Genomic DNA, 17,798 nt, shown 5'->3' on the forward strand with positions numbered 1-17,798 from the left:
GTTTTAGAGGACATATTTTCAAAATATGGGACCCTTTTGAAAAACCTGCCCCACGTTCTCAGTGTTCTCCAGGGTTCTCAGCATTTTGAAAATCAGGCCATTCTATTTAGATGCCTAAATGGGAGCTGAGCTCTTTTGGGAATCTGGCCCTGAAACAATATATTGTAATTATAGCACCAGAGTCAGGGAAGGTAAGTTAAAAGAATTCACAAAGGGCAAATCTTCAGGTGAACAGCAGGTCACTGCAGGAATGCAGAACATCTTAGTTTCATTCCCAAAATACAATCCATGTTTCTCTTCAGCTGAACAATTAGAACAGTGCTGAAATGTACTGGGAATTTGAATGCTGAATTCATTAATTTTAAATCTTGGCTGACACCAGGGTCCTTGTGTGATCTGTGCTTGGCTACTTGAAAGTACTAGAATCCATCATTTAAGCACTCAAAGGCAAAAAGAAGTTAGAAAAATAGTTTTCATACTAATGGAATTTGCTCATCAGCATGGCCAGAGCTTGCCTTGCTGTTTCTATTTTCCCCTGGGTGCTAATTGAAGCTTCAACTTTGAACTGATTTAAAAGCAAAACAATTAATTCGCTGAATTTGTCTGACAGCAACAAAGCAAAAGAGGCTTTTAAAATAGAAAAATGAAGGAAGTAACCTACCAGTCACATACTTTGGTTTTCCTACGTAGCCTCAAAAATCCTGGAGGCTCAGTTTCTGAGAGTATGTCCTCACTGCAGAGTTAACTCTCATTGTCTAAACATGAGCTAGCCTAGGTCAAGTGAGAGCAGTCACACTGTGAAGTAACACTCGCACTCTTGTGTCCACCCTGGTGCTGGATTCACTCAATGCGGCCCTAAAACTTCTGGGTCACAGCCCATGGTTCTTTACTCTGCAGTAAATGGAGCTGTTCTAGGATCGGTGCCCCAGTGAATTCTGGAAAGATTTGTCTGTGCTTTCTGGGCCCAGGGGAGGAGCTGTGGGAAGACACAGAAGGACTGGCTGTGAAGTTAATCTGCATCCACATGACAGAGTGATGGTGTTAGCAGCTGAGGAGTTGTGCTCAAGCTAGCAGTAGGCTTTAGCCCCAGTAGGCCAGCCAACTTGATTTGAATAGATTACCACACTTGAGTTAAGTTTTTTGTGTGTGTGAACAGGATTTGTTAGGGGCAAATGAATTATTACTTAGTAATGCCTGACTCTAGCAGTAATATTAAATTAATTTGTTGTGAGTTGTGGTTGGCTGCAAACAGGTCATTCTGGACAAAATTCACCTCAGTGCAGAGGATAATGACTTTGCACCATTAATTCCCACTTAAGCACTATTTAGAGAATGCCTAATCCCTGTGTGTTTCCTCTGCACAAGGCTGAATTTCACCCCTAATAATAATCTTTCTGGTACAAACTTCCAAATGTGTTCAGCAAAAGAAATCAGTTAAACCAAAAAGATACCCCCATATCACTGACTTAGTGCATCAAAATGACGCAAGCATAGAATATTGGAACATAGTTGCATTCAGCAGTAGTGCCCCAATCATGAGCACTTCAAGCTTTGAAAGATGTTTCACTAGAAAGGAATGTGTTGGCTTAGTCTATTCTGGGCACAGATGAAAGGTTCACAAACTCAATATCAGAAGAAGACAAGAAATGTCCTTGAGTTATCTTCCTTTGTGAATTGAAGTTTTCTCTGTGAATTTAAATAGCATTCCTAGGTTATTGGGTTTTCCACACCTCCGTAGAACAAATATCATTAAATACACCACCTTCATTGCCCCTTGTATTTCCAGCAAACAAGGTATCTTCCTATATTGAGATATAACAATAATTGGGATGTGAAAAAAGGTGCATGTTTAAGACCATCACCACTGTAAATGTGCCGTAGGTCACAGAGGAAACCCTTGGTGGCAGTTGTAGCAATGAGATGGCCTGTGTGGTATGTTGTCTGTATCTGACCTTTGTGGTGCCACTTTTTGGTAAGGAATCAACAGGTAGCGCTATTAGACCAAATCCTGAGGTTCTTAGATTTTATTTGGCCTCTCACTCAGATTGTGACTCCCTGGCCCTGATTGTGGGCTGTGCTCCAGACATGTTGACCCCCTGTGAGGAGCCCTATAGCTGGTGGATTTAGACTCTAGGATCTCCCATCTGTAGGGGGATGTTTGGAAAGTGAGGAGCCACTGTTTCTGCTCTGAGTTTCTTATGGGATATGAAACAAAAGGCAACCCAAAACTCTCACCAAACCAAACCCAAGATTTATTTGAGGTTTGGAAAAAGATGTGGCTAGCTCTTCCTTAGGCCAAGTCTTTAGTTAGTCAAAATGTCCACTGCCTTCAATGTGAATGTTATTATCGTAGGAGAAATTCTTGCTGTCCCTTATCCACAGTGTGAAGGGCAAATGGGATACCCTCATGTTAGTAGCCCAACAAAAAGAAAAGTGGAATCACAGCCCCTGTGCTTGGGAATAGCTGCTTTTCCTCTTCTTCCCAGAGGTATCTGGTGTCACAAAGAGGAAAAAGAAAAGAAAGAACATGACTCTGCTATGCTATGCTCTGGTCTGCTATGCAGATCAACCACACCCCACACAGGAGGCCATTTACATGCAGTTAGGAGCTCGAAAAGGCATTTTAACCTTTTGAGACAGAATGCCTCCCAGGACTTCCTCTGGATATGTGCTGTTCTTTACTCTGAACTGTGCTCAAATGGCACAATCAACTGCTGAATGGGGACTGAGTAAAAGCTGCTGGATTTTGTCCTCTATTTGGATGAAATTCTTCAGTCTTCAGCTGAGCAAGCCTGCCATTGAAGTCAATGGGAGTTTTGCTGTATTAGAACCCTTTGTTTGTATGTCCTCTTCATAGAATGTACTAGTTCTGGCCAGGACCAGGAGCAGTGATACTAGGAAACAACAGGATATGCTCTCTCCTTATTGGCTTAGATGCAATCAGGAAGTGCAGAAAAAAAATGATCTCACAAGATTTCCAGCTTAGCTTTAATACCAAAGAAGTCAGAGAAGCATGGGTATTCAATTAATATTCTGGATAGTTATCCAAACAACTATTTGAAATTCACCCATCATTAGTATCTGCTGACCTTAAAAGCTACATCAGATCAGTGTAGATAAGGACTTTATGACTTTGAAAATAATAGATTCTGTCTTGGGGACAATTTACTGCGCAATTATTGCCATCACAGATATACTGTGTAAAGATATGTATTTCATCTTGAATAACTTTCCCTGTCTGTTAAAAACAAAAGTAACAATAATGATCTGGAATTTTGCCCCATGCTTCTGCTATGTCTGGCCTTTTTAATGCCAGTTACAGCAAATCATTGATAGCTAGCAGAAGAACAGAGACCTGTTCCCATTGAAATCAACGGGGAATTTGACATTGACTTCAGTGAAAGCAGGCTAAAGCCCTGGAGAAAGAAATATCTGCCAAACAATAACATTTCTGCTCTTAGCCTCATTTCTGACAGTGCTCATAGAGTGCTGCAGGGTTGAACTTTGGGCTGAGATTTTCAAAAGCTGCTGATGGGATTTGGATACAGCTGGGCAAAAAAATTTCATCCAAAACTTTTTTGTGAGTGGAGTGGTGAAAAAAGTCCAGATTTTGTGACATTGAAACATTTTGTGAATTCATGTTTGTTTAAATAAGTCAAAACATCTCAATTAATTTATAAATTAGATTAGTAAATGCCTAAGCTGAATGCCTCTGTTATCAGCCAGCATATATGGACATAAAATAAATACTGTAGTTTTAAAGTTTCAGCTCATACTCTTCACTTTGAACGTTTCTCAAATTTACCTCTTTAATACGCTCAGAGGAGTGGGAGCATACGCTGTAAAACAGTTTGTTTCTACAAAAATATCAGTTGTTGATGATGATTTATTCTGTTAGCACTGACTATCTACTCAGCATGATCCAGAAATAAAAAATAAATATAGTGTCTGCCCCAGAGATCTCAGAGGACAGAACATGTGAATCTTTTTTCCCTACATTCAGCAGGGATTAGCTCAATAACTTAACTTGTAGATAGAAAGAAACATATATGCCAGGAACTGAGCGTGTACCAATAGGAAGTGCAAGACTGCTCACCTTGACTTAATGGTGAAACTGGCTGGGATACAGAATATTATGCAATTGTTATACCATAGATACAGTATATAATAAAGACTAATTCTTCCCTGTCTATTAAAAAAATTAACAATAATGATCTTTGGTGCATATCGCTAATGAAATCTTCTACGTGACTGCTTAAGGGTTGCATCATATACCCTAAATTCAAATTCAGATATGATATCTTATAATACAGATACAATCTTTGTACCTTTTAAGATGGCAGAATACCATTAGCCTTAGGGGTGGTTTAATACTTTTTTGTTATGTTTTAATAATTCTGCCAAACAGAGACAGACAGCGTACTTATCAATAGATATCAAAAAATCAAGTGACCACTTACTACACAATAAATGGCACAGCACTGTTCAAGTGGAATAGCAGCATTTGTAGTTAAGGAAAATTACTTAAAAGAGCAACAGAGTTTGGCTGCTAAATACACCCTAGGAATCTATTCAAAATTAAGTACAACACAAGCAGTAAAAAATTACACTGTTGAAACAAGGGGACTGATTTTATAGCCATCTGGTCTTGGTAAATGCATGTCTGCAGCCACAAAATTATCCACTAATGATTTGATTTCACACTGCTTATTATTTCAGTAGTGCGCTGTTCCTAATTGTACATTCCCCCAAAAGAAATGGTTTGCTGATCTCTGTGTTTTGACTATGGAGCATACCCAGAGACCACGTCGCTAAGTAGGTAATTATATGGCCCCCATCACTTGTGGTGTCTGAGGACCTTATGCACAATAATTTTATCCTCACACACAATAATTTTATCCTCACAAAACCCTTGTTAGGCAGGGAAAGATTATTATTCCCACTTTGCAGCTGGAGAGCTGGGTCATACTGGAACTGACATTCTGGCCAAAATATTCAATCCTACATACCTAAAGTTAGGCTTTTAATTCTCTATTTAAGAAACAAAAAAAAGGCTATACTTAGTTATCTTAATATAGGTTTAGGAGCCTAACTTTATCTATCTATTTTAGGCACTTATATGGCCCCTGTCGCCACAGTATCCGAGCACCTCACAATCTTTAATGTTTTTATCCTCTCAACATCTCTGTGGGGAAGGGCAGTGCTACTACCCTCATTTTACAGATGGGGAGATGAGGCACAGATACTAAGGCCCAGATCTAAGCTACTTAGGCTCCTAACCTCCACTGAAATCAAAATGCTTGGTCATGGCACTTAACCTTTCTGAACCTCAGTTTTCCCATCTGTAAAATGGGGTTAAATCTCCACATTTTTTGGAAGCATGTGGAGATCTAGAGATACAAAATATTACAAAGTATTAGATATTATTATTATTAAATAATATGGTGATACTGGTGTAACACCAACGGACCCCAATTATTGGCAGGCAGGATCGAACTTCTGGATCTAAATGCATGAGGCCTCTACTGAATGAGCTAAAAGCCACGTGGCCCTTAGCTAAGGCTGTAGAGCAGACTCATTCATCTCTAAGTGGTCTCGGTGCCACTAGATGGGACAGAACATCACATCCAGGAGGTTTGTGGGTTACCCTGGCATATTAGCTGATGAATGGAGGGTAATTTAAATTGAAGCCTGATTCTGCCCTATTCTTTATACACAGTTCTAGTTCAGGATGGAATTCTGGCTTTATCTCTGAATTTCCTTCATTATCTCATGTTCTACGATACTATTAAACTCTCTTAAGTGTATACAGATATGCATTGTGGTTTATGAGTGATGGAAAATTTACAGTATCATCTCTATATCAAATTTTAATATTTTTAGCAACATTTTGCTTTTTCCACTAATTATTTAAATGTCTGAATCAATAACCGTCTCAGTGCTCTACCTCTGCATACAGTACAGCCTCATTTGTATTTAAAAATAGATCACACTGATCAATATAGAAACAATGAAGTCTGAAAACATCGTCTTCTCCAGGCAGTTGCCTAGACGAAACAATTTGAGTTTTGAATCAAACTAAGATCTCTCTGACATCAGTAACCTGTCTTAATTCATCAAAGATTTATTATCTTTTCTTTGTCCAAAACTATCCTCTTAGTTTCTAGGCATAAGTGTGTCCTCTCATTGAAACCATGTGCTCATCATTGTTCTCATTCTGTGTTCTCTTCAGTTATATAAGAAACCAGATTAACCTATTACAAGAGCACTGCTTTGAAAATTCTGGTTCTTCAACACGTTCTCCCCAATCCTCCAATGCTGCAAATGGGCAGTATTAAGAAAATAATTCTAATCTGGAATGTTTTTATTTATCTTCATATTCAAGAGGCCTGACATCAATTTGGAAATGTATGTGCCTATATTATGCCATCCAATTTCACGTGTGGCTACTGCACAAAACACCTACATCCATACACTAGCTGCTTAGACACCAAGTTCTCTGAGCCCCAAATACACCACAGGATGCCATAAGCTATGCAGCCAGCCCACTCTGAAAATAGGCCAATCCTCATTGCAGAAAATTAAGTTTCCCACATTAGATCCAGGGGTGAAAAATAGAGGCATTGCATTAACTGCTGCACCTCTGAGTGGGTACTTTTAACCCTTCATGTCCCTCTCCCTTGTAAGGCAGTTTCTTCATCCTTCCCAGATGGCAGGTAACACATTTATATGTGTTGGGAGAGGCAGAGCACAGCATTCACAGTTCAAATCTCAAGACTCCAGTAGACATGCAGTATTGGCAGCTGGATAAAGTTTAGGCCATTGCAGTTTTTCTTGCCCAAATGACATATTTACACAATGGAAAAGATTTGCTCTTGTCCCTAAAGAAGATTTTCGTATGTTCAACAGCTGAGCTACTGCCTTCTCAGAGCCGCAACAACACGGTGTCACACAAAAGTTTGGATAGCAGTAGATGCTTTTTCCTTTCCCTTTTCGTCTATTGCACAAATGAGTTAGAAGAACAGGGAACAACAACAACAAAAAAGATTTAAATGTGATTGTTTGGACAGGATAAAATGACTTCCCTGTGACCAGCACAGATGAGAACTGTCTATATTTCTACCAGATCTATCAACAGATAGCTAATAAAATACTTGCTCTGTCTTTAAACATGTACTGTAGAAAGCTGTATTTGTCAGAAGGAAGATGGTGCTATAAGAAAGTTACTGTTCTGTAGTTTGCTTAAGAGAGCAGATGCAATCCTAGGATGTATAATCAGGGTACTATTGAGCATGGGAGGTGTTAGAACCACTGTATATGACATTTTACATTTCTGGTGGCCACACTTTAAAAAAAGGATCAAAAATCTACAAGAATGATTTGAGGTCTGCAAAACCTGCCTTGCCATGAAAAGCTAAGGAAGGTCAATCTATTTAGTGCATTCAAGAGAAGGTTATGATGTGACTTGATCACAGTCTATAGGTACCTAGATGGAGAGAAGATTTCTGATAATAGAGGCTCTTTAAGCTAGCACATAAGGACATAATAAGATCCAATGGCTGGAAGCTGAAGCTAGAAAAATTCAAACTATAAATAAGATTCAAATATTTAACAATGAGGGTAATTAAGGACTGTAAAAATTCGCTTAAGGGATCTTGTGTATTCTTCATCATTTGAAGTCTTTAAATCAAGATCAGATGTCTTTCTAAAATATATGTTGCTGCTCTGCCAGGAGATATGGACCTGATGTAGGAATCCCTTGTTGAAATTCTCTGACCTGTGATATGTAGGAGGTCAGGCTTGACAATCATCCAGTTCACAGCTTACCCAGGGATGAGGGGTGGATTCACTCAAATCAGGATTGCATGTCTTTCTGAAAAAATATACTCTAGCCCAGCCACAAGATGTGGTGCAGGAAATATTGGGTGAAATTCTATGGTCAAAGTTATGCAGGAAGTCAGATTAGGTGATCACAATGATCCCTTTTGGCCTATAAATCTGTGGCCAGAAGGACCATTGCAACAATCTAGTCTGACCCCTTGCATGAATCTGTTGAGGCACATCCTCTATGATGCATGAGATGGAATGATTGAAGTCTATAATTAATTATTTCCCCCTCTCTATATTTAATGACTCCATTGAACTGATTACACAAAAACCATTACTGGGTGTTCCCTTCCCACAGCTAATGAGACAAGGGATGATGCACATTCCACCCGAATGGATTTTCCATGGCAAGATAAATCAGAAATCCTCTGGGAAAATCTTTCACTCCGCAGTAAACATGGGAAAGGAAGAACTCGAATGGGTGGACTCTACTGTTTCAGGGAACAATTACAATGAAACAAAAAAATAAAAGTTGGATTAAGAGTGTTTTCCTCTTTGGACATGCTGTCTCCCACCCTAGTATCTTTTAACAATTCATCTTTATAATAGGTGTCAAGAAAAGATTTATGGTATTTACATACCAGCAGGGAGTGATAACATCCACTTGATGCAGCCTGATTTCATGCATCGGTCCACTTGAAACGTTTGGCTCCCTTTCTCTGACACTTGACTTTGGCTGGAGCTTAAAGAAACCCCGCCTGCCGCCCTATGTTGGTGGCTCATGACACTGGAAATAGTTTTGCTGCAGTACAATGAAAACATTTCATTCCTTCACAGTCTGTTTCAAATCCAGAGCTAAAGAAGAAGCATGGGGATAACGTCACCAAGGCAGCCGACTCAAGGTAACTGGAGGGGAGTTTGTACTGGCCTTCCACCCAACGAGAGAGGCTGGAATCGGAGCTCCTGAGATACTGGGCCCTGGTGCACTCAGCCACAGGTTGTGCAGCTACAGTGTGACAGCCATGGCAAGAGATGCATTGTCATCATGGAGTAGGCTGCTTGCTCTCACAGCGAGGCCTGCTCTAATGGGTTATTTCTGTTTCTTAGCTTTTTTTTTTAAGGGTGAAAGTCACCTTGCGCAGAGGGCCAATAAGGCTCACATAAGTCTTTAAAAATAAGGCTCAGGTAGAATTTAAGTGGTGGAGAGGCCTTGAGTTAGTCCCCTGCAGAGGGGTAAATTTCACCCTATGGACACTTGCCATTGTGTTTAGGGATTTTAAAACAGCTGATACAAAAGGGCCTTTCTTTAGAGAAGATCACAGTGTATATAGGGGCTGAGGGAGGTGCCAACTGTGCTTTACTCATCTTTGGTCAGTGTACTTCAGGACCAACAGCAGGCCCGGGGTTCTGTTTCTTTTAATGGAAGAGAGAGGCTAGCAACACTTTCCCAGATGGTTTCTGATAATTCTGTAAGCCTCACAGGCCAGAGTTCAAATCACTGGGCCCACCCTAGAGTTGCTTTTCCTGTACATCCTCTGTACACAAAGTAAACTCTCTGAGATAATGGAAGGAAAGAGATCCAAATATTACCCACTCCTTTCTACGTCCAGATTCCTTCCTCACCACTGTCCCTCAGCATAAATGCCTTGAGGGTTCACCTTTCCCTAGAGTTCATATGGCTATGCTTTCATGCGGCTGGCTTTTCCTACCTGTGTTTTCAACTGATGGTCACCAGGGCAGGTACGTGGGGTATAGAAAACAGTGGGAGATGCTGGCCATAGTAGGAAGTGAATAGCTTTCAGGACTTAGCCAAACAGCCTGTCCTTTGCTCTCATTCAAGGGCAAAGGTGTCTAATTGCCATCCAACTCCTGTTCAAACTAAATGGCAGTTAAATGCCTCTTCTGCCCATTAATGCCTTTATAAATCTCCCTCAGATTTCTGTCCAATCTTTCTAGTCTGCTTCTTCAGGTGGAATCCTTGAGAATGTAACTGGGAAAGCAGTTACAGATCCTCCTGGTCTCTACTACGACAGACTTTTGTTTTACTACTATGACAGTATTTATTATGCATTATGGTGCCTAAAAGTGAGGCAGGCCCCGTCCAGTGCCGATAAGAAAACTTGTTGCCCACTCTGAAGAGCTTAAAAATCTAATTACAACTGTGACATAATGAGGGGCAGTAACAGTGCAGTAGAGAGGAGGTGGGAAAACAATGACAAATCAGTGGGATGTTTCCAGTGAATAGCTGCTCACCAGCATGGAAAAGGTGTTGACAGGTTGGGCCTGAGCCATTGGCTGTTCAAGTCAAGAGGGTTGGTGAAAAGTGACAAACTGACCCTGAATCTCTCTCCATTTCTCAGAATAGTAAATGTGAGAGCACACCCGTTACTTCCCATTTCCCCTTGTGAATGAGCCTCAGCCCTGACTTAGGGCTGCCAGGGTCCACTCTCCATGCTCTTCTATCTCCGTCATAACTATCAACAAGGGTGCCGACTCTCATGGTGCTTTTCAGTGGGGTGGAACGCTGGGCAGTAGAAATCAGGCTGACCTCCCTCACTTGTCTCCTGTGGGCTACCAAACAGCCAGCACACAGTAGGAGTTTTCTGCCATGGTTACTAATTTGAGCCAGTCTTGTTTTAAAGACTGAACTCGTGTAAAAGAAATAAAACAGTGATGTCCTGGGAGGTGGAGGGGGTGGGCGAAGCTTGTTTCTGCTCTGAGAACTTGCATGTCTACAACAAATATTTTCTCATAAAATCATATAAAAAAAGGGGTCATCAACATAACAGCCCCATAGTCCCCTCCCATATCTGTGAGTTTTGCTTTTATGAAGCAAATAAAATGAGATTAGTAAGTTCTATTTCCTTCCCTGAATGTTTGCGGAGCCAGGCTAATCTTCTGTTATCGACCTTCTAATATAGCCTGATCCTGCAAGGTGCTGAGGGGTCCCAGAGAGATGCTGTGTAAGCTTGGATCTCCTTGAAAGGGGTAATCAGAACCTTGCAGGATTGGGTCCATCCTGCATCTTGGAAAGATGTGCCAGATTAATAGATCTAGTCAAGGCTGGTTTTGAGTAAGATGCAAGAATGACTAATCAGATGCTAATTTAGCTGATGTTGGCATTACTTTGTGCCTTGGGGCACAGTCCAAGGATAAAAAAATAAATCTTATCTAAGCGGGGAGTCATTTGTGTGGGATTAGTTACAACGTATTCTTAAAAAAAAATAAAGAGAGAGAGAGCGAGAGAGAGCAAGAGAAAGAGTTAGAAATCTAGGAAAATCCCATCTACAGTTAACACTTTGCAAAGTCTATGGGTACGTCTACACTACAGGATTATTCTGATTTTACATAAACCGGTTTTGTAAAACAGATTGTATAAAGTCGAGTGCAAGTGGCCACACTAGGCACATTCATTCGGCGGTGTGCGTCCATTGTCCGAGGCTAGCGTCAATTTCTGGAGCGTTGCACTGTGGGTAGCTATCCCGTAGCTATCCCATAGTTCCCGCAGTCTCCCCCGCCCATTGGAATTCTGGGTTGAGACCCCAATGCATGATGGTGCAAAAACAGTGTCGCGGGTGATTCTGGGTAAATGTCGTCACTCATTCCTTCCTCCTTGAAAGCAGCAGACAACCGTTTCGCGCCCTTTTTTCCTGGCTGAACTGTGCAGACGCCATAGTATGGCAAACATGGACCCTGCTCAGATCAATACCGCTATCGTGGACATTGTAAACACCTCGCGCATTCTCGTGCAGTCTATGCTGAACCGGGACCTGCAAAGCCAGGCGAGGAGGAGGAGGTGGCTACGGCAGCGCGGCGACGAGAGTGATGAGGACATGGACACAGAATTCTCTCAAACCGTGGACCCCTGCACTTTGGAGATCCTGCTGGTAATGGGACAGGTTCTAGCCATTGAATGCTGATTTTGGGCCCGGGAAACAAGCACAGACTGGTGGGACAGCATAGTTTTGCAAGTGTGGGACGATTCGCAGTGGCTGCGAAACTTTCGCACGCGTAAGAGCACTGTCATGGAACTTTGTGACTTGCTTTCCCCGGCCCTGAAATGCCATAATACCAAGACGAGAGCAGCCCTCACAGTTGAGAAGCGAGTGGCAATAGCTCTCTGGAAGCTTGCAACACCAGAGAGCTACCGGTCAGTCGGGAATCAATTTGGAGTGGGAAAATCTACTGTGGGGGCTGCTGTGATGCAAGTAGCCAAAGCAATCATTGAGCTGCTGCTACGAAAGGTTGTGACTCTGGGAAACGTGCAGGTCATAGTGGATAGCTTTGCTGCAATGGGATTCCCTAACTGTGGGGGGGGGGGGCGATAGATGGAACCCATATCCCTATCTTGGCACCGGAGCACCAGGGCACCCAGTACATAAACCGCAATGGGTACTTTTCAATGGTGCTGCAAGCACTGGTGGATCACAAGGGACGTTTCACCAACATCCATGTGGGATGGCCAGGAAGGGTTCATGACGCTCACGTCTTCAGGAACACTACTCTGTTTAAACGGCTGCAGCAAGGGAATTACTTCCCAGACCAGAAAATAAGTCGGGGATGTTGAAATGCCTGTAGTTATCCTGGGGGACCCAGCCTACCCCTTGATGCCATGGCTTATGAAGCCATACACAGGCAGCCTGGACAGTGGTCAGGAGCTGTTCAACTACAGGCTGAGCAAGTACAGAATGGTGGTAGAATGTGCATTTGGCCATTTAAAGGTGCGCTGGCACACATTACTGACTCAGTCAGACCTCAGCCAAACCAATGTCCCTATTGTTATTGCCGCTTGCTGTGTGCTCCACAATCTCTGTGAGAGTAAGGGGGAGACCTTTATGGCGGGGTGGGAGGCTGAGGCAAATCACCTAGCCACTGATTACGCGCAGCCAGACACCAGGGCGATTAGAAGAGCACACCAGGAAGCGGTGCGCATCAGAGAAGCTTTGAAAACGAGTTTCATCACGGGCCAGGGTACGGTGTGACTGCTGTGTTTGTTTCCCCCTTGATTAACCCCCGATTGATTCATTCCCTGTAAGCAACCCACCCTCCCCCTTCAATTACATCTTGCTTAAGGAAATAAAGTCACTATCGTTTTAAAAGTCATTACAAAGACATTATAAAAAGACATTATAAAAAGAGGGAGAGAAATGACAAGTTACCCTGGGTGTGGTTTGGGAGGAGGATAGGAGGGAAGGAAAAGGCTACTAAAAACATTTCAATGTAATGACAGCCTTTTGGTTGGGCTGTCCACGGGGGTGGAGTGGTCATGTGTACGAAGTCTTCCCCCATGAATTCTTACACGTCTGGGTGAGGAAGACATGGAACATGGTGAGTGGTGAGGGTGGTTACACAGGGGCTGCAGTGGCACTCTGTGACCCCGCTGCTCTTCCTGAAGCTCCACCAGACGTCGGAGGATATCAGTTTGATCACGCAGCAGCCCCAGTGTTGCATCCCGCCACCGATGATCTTCCTGCCTACACCTCTGATCTTCCTGCCGCCACCTCTCATCTCGAGCGTCCCTCCTATCCTCACGTTGGTACCTCTTGTCCTCACATTCACTGGCATCTTTCCTGTAACTTGATACCACGTCCTTCCACTCATTCAGATGAGCTTTTTCATTGCGGGTCACTTCCATGATTTCCGAGAACATTTCGTCTCGCGTCTTCTTTTTCCTCTGCCTTATCTGAGATAGCCTTCGGGATAGAGTAGGGAGGCTTGAAAAATGTGCAGCTGCATGAGGGAGGGAAGAAAGGGAGAGAAGTATTTAAAAAGATACATTTTACAGAATAATGGTTATAGTCTTTCACAGTGAACAACACTATTCACCCTACATAGCACATGTGATTTCACTACAAGGTCACATTTTGCATCTTAATATTGAATGCCTGCGGCTCTGGTGTTACAGATCTCACAGACGCAGGCCCGGGCATCAGAATTCAGCTTGCATGCGGCCATGGTAAGCCATTGTCTTTCGGCTTCTGCAAGCTTCATATACACAGTGCCCTCCTTTCCCAAATACCAAGCAAATCCCATTCAGTGATGCTTCTTTCCTGTTAACATGCAGCAGCAGAAGCCATCCCCCACCTCCAATTCTGTGGGATGATCGCTTTACCCCTCCCCACACCCCATGGCTGGTATCATGGAAGATCACAGCTGGTCACCCCCGTCTCCCCCCACCGCGTAGCTGGTAGCAGGGAAGCTCCCTGATAGCCAAACGCGAAAAAGCTCAGTGCTATTCCCATCCCCCCGCTTGGATCCATGCAAAGAAGGATTTCTTTTAAGCAACAGGCAAACAGCCCAGTAGGAATGGCCATCTTGTCCCCTTACTTAAATTCCTGAATTTCAACCAGGTTACCATGAACGATATCACTCTCCTGAGGATAACACAGTGAGATAAAGAACGGATGTTTCTTGAATGCCAGCAATCGCTGGGACCATACACAGCTATGCTTTGTCATGCAATGATACCCGATTACTTGCTACATGTATGGCGTGGTCAAGTGTCCTACCATGGAGGACAGAATAAGGCTGCCTTGCCCAGAAACCTTCTGCAAAGGCTTTTGGAGTACCTTCAGGAGCACTTCATGGAGATGTCCCTGAGGATTTCTGCTCCATCCCCAGACATGTTAACAAACTTTTCCAATAACTGTACTGGCCACGAATGCATCCCAAGTCCTCAGGGCAAATCAATCATTAAAAAACGCTTGCTTTTAAACCATGTTTTGTATTTACAAAGGTACACTCACCACAGGTCGCTTCCATGGCTTCACTGTCTGGGCTAGTGGCTTAGGAGGGCTGGGAGGGTAATTCCATCGGGGTCACAAAAAGCTCCTGGCTGTTGGGGCTAACGGAGTGCTGTGTGCTCTCTGCAAGCTCATCCTCCTCTTCCTCCTCCTCATCTTCCCCGTCCAAGAATCCTCAGGCTTGGCTGAGATTACCAACCCCACCTCGGAATCCACGGACAGGGGTGGGGTAGTGGTGGCGGACTCCCCTAGAATTGCATGCAGCTCAGCATAGAAGTGGCATGTTTTCGGTCCTGCCCCGGACCTTCCATTTGCTTCTTTGGTTTTCTGGTAGCCTTGTCTGAGCTCCTTAACTTTCACTCCGCACTGCACTGAGTCCCTGGTGTGGCCTTTCTCCATCATGGCCTTGGAAATTTTTTCAAATATTTTTTCATTTCGTCTTTTGGAACAGAGTTCTGTTAGCACAGAATCCTCTCCCCATATAGCGATCAAATCCAGTACCTCCCGTGCGGTCCATGCTGGAGCTCTTTTTCGATTCTCAGGAGACTGCATTGCTACCTGTGCTGATGAGCTCTGCGTGGTCACCTGTGCTGATCAGAGCTCCACGCTGGCCAAACAGGAAATAAAATTCAAAAGTTCGCGGGGCTTTTCCTGTCTACCTGGCCAGTGAATCAGAGTTGAGATTGCTGTCCAGAGCAGTCACAATGGTGCACTGTGGGATACCGCCCGGAGGCCAATACCGTCAATTTGCGGCTACACTAACCCTAATCCTATATGGTAAAACTGATTTTAGCCCTACTCCTCTTGTCGGGAAGGAGTACAGAAACAGATTTAAAGATCCATTATATCGATATAAAGGACCTTGTTGTGTGGACGGGTACAGCTTTAAATCGGTTTAACGCTGCTAAAATCGGTTTAAATGCGTAGTGTAAACCAGGCCTATGATACCTCCCTGTTGCATGAGGAAAAGCCTTGCTGCTTGAAAAGTAAACTTGACTTGAGTAAATGAGGTCAAAGAGAGTGAATCTAAGGTTTTTCAAAACCTGATTTTGGCACCTTTCTTGTCAGTTGTATTACAGGGTTTGCTAGATTACATTGCACTCCACTAACTATGGGTTCATTCAAAGGTCAGACTATTTGGCAACCCTCTAATCTTGGCCATGAGTCTTCCTTGTGGAAAAGCCTCTGCCTGTTCCTCAAGACCCTTCCCTCCTCCAAATTGAACAGGATGTCAAACTGGATCCTGTAGAATTCTTGTGTAGGAAAGAGTCTCTGAAACACAAGCAAAGTCCTTGAGGACGGAGTTGTAAAATGAGGGAAGACGCCAACGCACCTGGATGGTGATAGCTTCTGCATTTCAAACATATAAAGGTATATACTGCATTAGTAACAGATGCCACTGCACATCAGAGTTTCATTTCCAGTCGTCTTGCTCCCAACTCCTCAATCTTCATAATGAAAAATTTTGAGATTCTATGCAAAACTCTGAAATAAAAAGAAAAGAAATTATGAGGCACTTGGAACTCGACAGGAGAAACTGGAATATTGCCTGAGACTTCAAAACACAGACTGTTATTGAGAAACAAATGTTTATATTGGTATGATTTTGAACTGTCCATAACCAAATGACAAATGCAATATCAAAAGACTGTGCAGAACACTGGCATGCCACTTCCAACTATTTTAATAGCTTCAACACTTCACTTTGACTGGTACCTTCTGCCATACGGGCCTTTATCAACAACAACTTAGACCATGGTCTCATGAACACTGAAAGATTGAGCCTGGACAATAGATGGGAGAAGAACAGAGATGCTGCAGATAGCAGATGTTGGTGATTCAGGACATGTAACCGTCTCCCACTGGGTCAGTACTGAACCAATGCTTCCATGTTGTTAGGGGCAATATGATGACAGAAGTATTGGATGAGAATTAAAACTAAGGTCTTGACTACTGTCAATGTTATTCATTTTTCTATCATTGGTTTCATTTATCAATGCGCTTGTGGACATTCATTATCCCCTGGTACAAGACTAGTGATATCAACTCCAGCATCCTACCCAAATTCTGGATTGGTTAATTACATCTGCCTAACTTACAAGTCCTCTGTAAAAAGTGACAAAGAATCCTGTGGCACCTTATAGACTAACAGACGTATTGGAGCATGAGCTTTTGTGAGTGAATACCCACTTGCATCTGACGAAGTGGGTATTCACTGACGATAGGGTATTCACCCATGAAAGCTTATGCTCCAATACATCTGTTAGTGTATAAGGTGCCACAGGACTCTTTGTCGCTTTTTACAGATCCAGACTAACACGGCTACCCCTCTGATACTTGGACTCCTCTGTAGTTTCAACTGGGAGCCGGGCTCATCTTCACTCCCACTCTAAACTGAGCTGTCTACTGTTAAATAGTTGCCATGGTTACCTCAGAGCTGGCAGTACTTCAGTGGTGGGTCAAGTTCCATATATGCAATTGTACACAACATCTCCTGATCCTGCTTTTTTTATACTGGCAACATTTCTATTGCTGATGTCAGGCTTAGGGCTATAATTTGTGGGACAGCAGGTAAGCATTTGGATGCAAGTTGCAATTAGAAATGGACAAAATGCCTAATATAGTCAATGAACTTAATCCCTTCTTTTGTTTGCAAGTTATCCATGAACAGACTTAGATTATTATGAATTTGCTCATTGCTCAAATGTTTTATGTGAACAGCTCTCCCAGTCTTAGGTTTGTTTGCAAACTATTTGCATCCACGACACCTAGTCATGGCTTGCGTTTCGTTATTCGTGTGTGATTGGTCAGCTAAATCTCGCATAGCATTGTTTGTAATACCTAATTGGATAAATGAAACTTTTATTAAAAAGGAAGGGGGAAATTAAGGTGATTTCAAGCTTTCTGTGTGATGACTTCTGGTGTGACTCTTCATGCAAACACCTATATGCATGAGTATTTGCAAGACTTCATTTTTTGCAAACATCCTTTTAAAGAGGAATAAATCACCTCCACGAATATTGATGAATGGGAAGGAAGGATGGTTCAATGGTTTGGGCACTGGCCTGGGACTTGGGAGACCCACGGTCAAATTGCTGCTGCTGTGGATTTCCTGTGTGACCTTGGGCAAGTCACAAAGGTGCAAATCCTCAAAGGTATTTAAATATCTAACTTGCATTGAAATCAATGGGAATTTGGCAACTAACTACCTTTTGAGGATCTGGGCCT

The sequence above is a fragment of the Gopherus evgoodei genome, chromosome 12 (assembly GCF_007399415.2).
Source record: "Gopherus evgoodei ecotype Sinaloan lineage chromosome 12, rGopEvg1_v1.p, whole genome shotgun sequence".
Lineage (NCBI taxonomy): Eukaryota > Metazoa > Chordata > Testudines > Testudinidae > Gopherus > Gopherus evgoodei.